This window comes from Molossus molossus, unplaced genomic scaffold (genome assembly GCF_014108415.1).
Source record: "Molossus molossus isolate mMolMol1 unplaced genomic scaffold, mMolMol1.p scaffold_m16_p_12, whole genome shotgun sequence".
Classification (NCBI taxonomy): domain Eukaryota; kingdom Metazoa; phylum Chordata; class Mammalia; order Chiroptera; family Molossidae; genus Molossus; species Molossus molossus.
Genome location: NW_023425347.1, coordinates 62,822,487 through 62,830,601, shown reverse-complemented (window position 1 = coordinate 62,830,601; position 8,115 = coordinate 62,822,487). Strand labels below are relative to the sequence as shown.

General features: G+C 48.1%; 1 pseudogene; it reads left to right on the top strand.

The window, feature by feature from the left end:
• The first annotated feature begins 3,882 nt into the window (after nucleotides 1–3,882).
• LOC118626767 lies at nucleotides 3,883–7,402 on the top strand (annotated as a pseudogene).
• Nucleotides 7,403–8,115: the final 713 nt, after the last annotated feature.

Genomic DNA, 8,115 nt, shown 5'->3' with positions numbered 1-8,115 from the left:
ATGGTTGCCGGTCTATCCCCTCTTCTCCAAGGTTGGGAAGCCTCTAGATTCTAGAAGCAGCAGACAGTTCTGAAGGTAGAGAAAGTCCTAAAAATGATAGCGACGTTCCCCTAAAAGAAATGCTGGGCTAAAATCAGACTTGTTCAAGGTCCCACATGACAAGGAGATGGCAGGGTGTGGGCCCCAACCCACCCTCCACACCCCTCATTCAGGACCCTTCACAGGGTCATGTGATGTGCAAATGAGAACATTCGTGTGAATGTGCTTAGAAAGAGGACCAGCAATGTAGGAACATGAGGGATACATATGTCACATGGGCATCTCGAGAAAGGAAAATGATGTAAAGCCTTTTAAACATCTCAAGTCCCCATCTATGGCTTTATGTTTATGGTCGACCATGTGCACATGTGACCCCATTTAGGTAGCCCCAAATTACATGCTAATTGGTTTTCTAGACTGTAGGTTTTTCATAGCTTTGTGCTTTGATTTTTTAAGCTTCTTAAGTTGATAGCACTTGATTTGATAACCCTTTCTCTGTTTCCATTTACATTGGAATTGTCTCCTTGGTGTCTCTCCCACTCTAGCCCCTTCCTTTCTGTACTTAAAATTCTCTTGATTCTTTGCTAATAGAACTTGGAGGGCCATGGAAACTATTTGATAAAACTCAAACATTTTTATGAAAGTGGTAATTGGAGCTTAGAGGAAAAGGAAATGACTTTGCTATCACAACAATCACAATCATAATAAATAAGCAAGCATTATGATAGGACTGTTTCTGCATATGTGTATAAAGCTTTAAAGTTTATAAATTATTTGTATTTAACTGAGCTTGCTTGAATAGCATAGCAGCATCAGGCACACAGGACAGAGAATATTCTTCTCATGTTTCAGGTAAGAAATAATCTCAAATGAAGTGAATCGCTCACTAGATTTGTTTATTGCTTTGAAGGGCATTATGAGGCCAAGTTTAAGGTCAGACAGATCTGAGTTCAAGGTCTGTTTCTATCCCTAGTAGAATTGTGACTTTGGGTAAACTATTTAACTTGCCTTGACCTCAGCATCTCCATCTGAAAACCAGATTTTTGTACAATTATTGATCATCTATTAGTATATATTAAAATAAAATGGTGGTTATTAAAATAGATTACCCTGACATTTTTACCTCAACTTCCTACCAATGAGGCTACTATAGGGTTGTCTGCTGCCCTTGGAGACATAAGGTATCATTCTAGTTTAGATCTCATTCCTTTGCCAAACGCAGACCCATCCCTCTCCTTAGTGGGTGACCTCCTAGTCAGGGGCAAGGAAAAGTGAAGCATCGGTTATGACGAGTCACGACAGCCAGAGGCATCCTTCGTGACTGAAGGATAAACAAACAGATCTTTAGAGCAAAGCAGAATGTTTCTTTACAACAACAAAAACAATGTTCTCAGTCACACACAGTGGCTGTTTAGAAGCTGTTTTCCTCCTCCAAGGTCAGACAGGGGCTGAGACTTTGTTATTCTTTCAACTCCAGAATTTATTCCATTTGTACCCCAATAAGAACCAACTCTGCCCTGTGGCCACCAGAAAAAGCCAATTGCATGCCCGGCTGCATGACTGGCATGCAGCTTCCTGCGGAGCATCTCCCACAACCCCTTGCATCTGTGCAGGTCCCTTTGGTCTCACGGAACACCCAGCCTGCCATCTTCTGTTCCCCACGTGCCCTCTGTGTCTCAGTCTCAGTGAATGACACCAGCAGCCCTTTTGTCAATCAAAACAGAAATCTGGCCGTTATCTTTGAATGGCAAAGAGACAACCATGTCCTTGTGGCTTTACCTTTGGGTGCCTTCCAAATGCAGCCCCTGCTTTTAAAATTGAATCCCACTGTCCTCATTGTGACCGCTCTAATTTTCTACGTTAGCTGTCACAGGCTTTCCCAGCCTGCCTTCAAAAGGTCAGTGTCACTGGAGAGTGACAGAGACGTCACAGGTCCTGTCATAAACATCTTCATATGCTATGCTACGGAGTTAAGAATTTATTTGGTAAGTAATAGGGAACCAAGTGATGGCGTCAGATTTGCATTTCAGAAAAATCATGCCAGCTGCAATTATAGATGTTAACATAATGTTATGAGCTTGGAGGGCACAGGCCAGGCCGAAGAGATTACTCAGTAACAATCCAGCTGGAAGGTGATCATAATCTTAAGCAGAGTGGCAGCCGCAGAGATGGAGCAGAGGAGATTGTTTGAAAAAGAATGATGTGTAGAATGTAAAGGATTGGTACTTCATAGAGTCTAGGGCCTGTGGTTCTCAACCTTCCTAATGCCGTGACCGTTTAATACAGTTCCTCATGTTGTGGTGACCCCCAACCATAAAATTATTTTCGATGCTACTTCATAACTGTAATTTTGCTACTGTCATGTCTTAGGTGACCCCTGTGAAAGGGTTGTTTGACCCCCAAAGGGGTCGCGACCCACAGGTTGAGAACCGCTGCTCTAGGGGATAATGGAGACCTGGATCTTAGAAGACACAGTTTATTTATTTATTTTTTTTCTCTGTCTTAGAATGGATTAAAACTTTTACACTGAAAAAGAAAAAGCTCAATGAAATGAGATCTTTCTTCAAATACCTCAAAAGCCATCATTAGAAAAACAACAACAACATTGATTGATTCAAGTTCTGAATCCCTTCTGAAGGTAAAACAAAAAAGGCTGAGGTTGGGAGAAGTAGATTTGGGTATGGAATAAACAGGGCTTTCTAAAATGTTGCTCCTAGGTGGGCTCCAATGGGATATTCATTCGTTCACAGACAGGTCTAGTTCCTAGTTGTATCATATGAGGTGAATCATTGATGAACATGAAGATTCCTTCCAACATGGCGATTCTGGGATTCTCTGAGTCCCAGAGGGTCAGCCTATGAAGAGGCACCAAGATGCCCCGAAGACAGTGCCGGGCTGGCATTCTGGTGGCTAACATGCTGGTCTCAGTTCTGTGCCTGCCTCATTTACAGGGTGACATTAAGTTGCTTTCCCCCTGGACTCTAAAACTCATCGACCTGAAAGAGGAGGAGTTGGAGAAAATAACAATGATTTAAAAAAACCAAAAAGCTAAAATAGTAAGCACCCAGTGAATGGCAGCCACTGTTTTTGTGGCCAAGTATCATGGCCCGTGTGTCAGGTGAATTATGTTCTTTAACCCTCACGACTGGCACTGCATTATTAATTTATCTATTTTACTGATGAGAAGCCTGGGGTTTACAGAGATGATCTCTTTTATCATTTGTATACTTTGTGATTCTACAGTCCTAATGCCCAGGACAGTTGGAGCCGAGTCTTGTTACTGTAGCATTCTAGAGAAAAGGCCCACAGACTGTCGCTGAGGTCCCTGACTTTCTGTGGTTTGACGCTTCCACCTTCCCTGGATTCTGTAAGAGACCCCAAGATCCCACTTCTTGTTCAAACTAGGCTGTATTTCAACTCAAAGAACCATAACAATATACTTATTGTCCAGGGACTTAAAGCCGGGTAGAGGATCTGATCATATACACAGCGAGCCCTAATGATGTGTCTGTCTCTCCCTTGAGGTCAGGTACCAAGTCTGATTCACTTCTTTTACTCGGTGCCTAGCTCAGGCTCAGGCAGCTCGGGCACTCTGCCTGTAGGCACTGAATGAAATACCTCACAGTGGTCATGGAACAGTGCACTCACAATATTCAGTACAGTGTATGTACATTTCACATCTATGAGTACAGAACTGAGCTCAGAAAACAGGAAGAAGACAGATTTGTGGGGGGGAATGTTTTCTATGTAGGACATACTATCGTATTTGAGATTCCCACGAGCCTCCAACTGGATCTCTCCACAGGCCTCTGGACACCAAATGCCCAGTACACCAGAGTAAACATGCAGCTGGATTCAGAAATTTCAGGTAACAGTGTCTAGGTAGGTGGCATAAGTCCATGGGGCCAGAGGAAACCATCTAAGAAGTAAAAGTAAATAGAAAATAGGAAGTAATCAAAGAGAGGACCCTGAGTTGCTGCAATATTGGAGATGGGAAGATGTGGAGAAACCAACAAAGGGGACTAAAAAATTGTGGCAAGTGCTACAGGAGAAGAACCAGCAGCCAAGGGAAGTGTCCCAGAAGCCAGCTGAAGAAAATACTGTGAGAAGAAAGTGATCCGCTGGTTCAAATGCTTCTTCTAGTTTAAGGTAAGGAATGAGACTCGTCTAGAGTGTTTGGCAACGTGAAGGTCATTGGTGATATTGATGAGAGCAGTTCGGAAGTGTGGTAGGTGAACATCTTCCTGGAACGGTGAGCGATCATTTGCCTGTTTGATCTTCCAACCATCCCATCCCCTTTTTTCACTCTGTTCTCCATTGGAAATATAGTTTGTAATATCCCTTACCAACTGGCTTCAGACCAGACTGATTTACGGGTGACCCTGGCGGGAGATTGGAGGGCAGAAGCAGAAGACGAGCCAGAACATTTCACCCCATTCTTCCCGCATCTCCCTCCGTGGATCTGGCTGCCACTAAATAATTCTCTCTCTCTCTGTGGTCCCAGCTCTCACTGGGCAGGCCCACGGGGGCTCCAGCTTCCATGGAGTTCTAGAAGCAGTGATCTCCCCCGTCCCTCCCTCCCTCAAGTCCTATAGATGGTAGTAATTTTCTACTGCGGCTGACTGGAGTTGCCTCGCCTTCCCCTGGTCAATCTTTTCTCTCGTCCCTGTGCCGAGCCCACTCTCAGACACGTCTGATTGGATTCATCCCTCTTTGGTCAGCAGACTCCTCGGCCTACGTTCCACACATTCTGGGCCATTATCCAGGCATCTTTGTGGTTTCCAAGCACATTTTTAAGAAGGACATGGGGACCCAAGCCCCAAGAACAACAGTTCCTTGGGTGTTTCTGGAACGGCTCGTGGGGTGGCTGATAGCCTCTTTCTATTTAGCTGGGGCAGAACCACTCCCCCAAGTCGTAAAGCCTGCCTCAGATGTGGTGGGCGGGCTCTTCCGCAGGAAAGGTTTAAGCAAATAAACCTGCCACCGCAGTTTCCAAGTGTCCCATCCCAGGGAAGCTCAAAAGAAGGCAACGCACATAAATTAACTCAGCATGCTTTGCATAAATGAGTGGGAGGAACATTTAGTGGGCCACAGAAATGGGAAGGGGAGCCTCAACTTCACCCAAATATATTTATATATTTTTTTCCAGATTATCCATGAGTTTCTATATTTTAAGATTCTGAGCTTCTTAGATTTTGAAGTGTGTGTGTGTGTGTGTGTGTGTAATTCTTGTATCTCTCAGCCTCCCCAGTCTATAAACATAAGTTGCGACCTCTTAATAATCATTACCCACGGTTTGCTGTGCATATTCTCCATTTGCTTCTGTAGGCTCGTTAGCCCGTCCCGACTGTGTTACCGCTGGCTTGGTTCTCCTGCCCGCCACACCTCCGGTCAGGCGGGGCCTCTTTCATGGCTCCGGCTACTGCAAGGACCCAGTGACACTCCTCTCTCCCCTTCCGCCTGTAGACGGAGGGGTAGAAAAGCCACCTGAAGTGTTTGGCCCCTGGGTACCTCCCAGTCCTTTGTTGACTCCCTCAATCCTCCCTGCGTCTCGGTAAAGAGCCCCTTCATGGAAGTCTTCTTCGGTTTCCTTCCAAGGCCATGACGAGACACGCGGGCACTCCTTGAAGCCCCGGAGGGGCGTGAGCACACCCAAGCGGACTGGGCACTGACTGCGTGCCCGCTCTGGGCCGGGCCCTCCCGCTCCTGTTCCCACTGCCCCACTGAGGGTGCGGCCGGGGAGCCACTGGAGGACCTGCCCCTCCAGGCTGGGTTCCGCTGGGCTGTGTCACGCGCTGCCCCTCTCTTGGTGTCCCCATGTGCAGTCTCCTGCTGTGTCAATGTGGAGTCACATTTCTTCGAGACTTCACTGCGCTGAGGGCTGTCCAGTTCTGCTCAGAATGGAGGAGAACGTCCCTCCCTCCTCCTGCGACCGCCTCTAAGCGCAGCTGGCCCCATGTCCGACAGAACAGCCTCACTCCCCAGGACAGCCACCCTTCAGTTTTCCCGGAGGCCTCCCCCATGCTCTCTGACCCAGGCATGGCAGCTGGGCCGGGAGCTAGAAAAGGATTAGGGTGAAAGGGATCCTATAACTAAGTCTGGGCTACACTGGATGAAAAAGATAAAAAGGAGTGTCTGTAACTACTCAGAGCTTTTCAGTGGATTGTGAATTTCCAGAGGGGGCCTTCAGGGCCAGTATCTGCCCATGGTTTTGGTAATGGAACACTTCCACCAAAGAGCATTGTGTGGACCTGCAGCGCCCCCCGCCCTGCCTCTGCCACCATGTGTCCTCATCTCATAAGCCTGGACAGCAGGCCGCAAGAAGAGCGACGTGCGCCGTCTGCACAGTCGAGGACTCGAGAAAGGCTGCAGCTCTGAAGAGGAACAATCTGACTGTTGGAAAGATCTGGCCATGACCTACAAGCCAGGAGCAGAGAATACACAGGAGGAGCTCTGAGAATTCCAGGAGAGAAGCCAAGAGTATGAAGCTGAATTGGAGACGCAGCTGCAACAAATTGAAACCAGGACTAGGGACCTCCTATCAGAAAACAACCACCTTTGCACGGAGTAGAAATCATCAAGGAGCAGTCTGAGCTGCAGCATCCTGAAGGCCGTGGGCAGATCTCCGCCTCCGAGGACGCCCTTGCCCAGACGAAAGCAACTAAAGATCAACCGCAGAGAGAAACCCAAGAGCTGGGACGAGCAAACGGTGTCTCGGAAGGAGTGATCCTGTCTCTGGGAGAACTGGAGCAACACTTGAATCAAGCCGTTGAAAGAAATGCCTTGCTGGAGAGTGAGCTTGAGGGGAAGAATCTCCTAGAATCTGTTCAGCGACTGGAGGAGGAAGCCAGAGATTTGAGGCAGGAATGAGCTGTGCAGCAAAAGCGGAGAAACCAGGCCCCCCACGCCCCGCTCAGTGGAAGCTGTAAGAACAGACGGCTGTGCAGGTCACTGGCTCGGTGCCAGCCACCCCCGTGGCTCATCAGGGACCCAGCTAGCTTAACCACACCTGGGACATTCAGCCGTGGTCTAGATGACTCCGGGGTGGCACCCTGTCACACCTGAGGCCCAGATCTCAGCCCTCAACGTCATGGCAGACCTCCCATGGAAGGTAGAGGCACTGGAGTCCGAACTCACATCCTGCCAGAACTTCATGTATGAGCAGTCCCCAAACCTTACAAGTGGCCCAACTTCAGGACTGGGGAGCAAGAAGAGAGAGGGCCCTGCCAGACGGCCGAGCAGGACCAGCGTGCCTCTGGGCGGTAAAGCGCCAGCAAAATGCCTGGACTTTGGGGAGCTGCCTTCAAATCTGTCCTCACCATCGCGGCCATCAGCTCCGGGTGTTGTCAAGATGTTGCTTTAGGAAATTGACAGAAGCGAAGCCACTGGCATCCGTGCGGGAGGTGTTACCTTTCCCCCCCGCCTCACATTAGGGTCTGTGTTTTTAAGCTAGTTTGAGAAGTACAGGCAAGCAGTCTCCCTAGTCAGTGGCCGAGGCCCCAGTGGGTGACCTTGTGAAATGTCTCATAATCCCATCCTCCTTGTGGATGTGTTGCAGATGGACAGGGACGACCTGGCCCCTCTGAGGTGTGGTGCTCAGGCTACCCCATCATTTTGATCTGACCAGAGTCCTGCTTGGTCTTGGGAGGTGTTTTTAATGTTCAGAGACGCCTGACAAGTGGGATCTGAGACAACTTCAGGCTCACCGCAGCCCCACTCAGCTGGAGGTCTCTCCCAGAACGGAGTCTCCCAAAGCTCAGCAGGAATGTGTGCTGATGTACCTGGGTTGCAGGTTTGATTCCCGGTCCCTGTCTGGGTCCTGAGGGAGGCAGCCAATCAATGTGTCAATGTTTCTTTCCTTCTCCCCAGCCCCCTCCCTCCCTTATACTGTCTCTAAAACCAATGGAAAAAAATATCCTTGGGTGAGAATTAACAAAAAACAAGACAAAAAGAATGTGTGCTGAAATCATATCCAGGACCAAAGAGCAGACTAGGCACGCACTTTTTTTAAAAGAAAAACTGCAGTGTAGTGTACCTCCCCCACTTTTTAATCTGCCTCTCTGAGGCTTGTAAGAG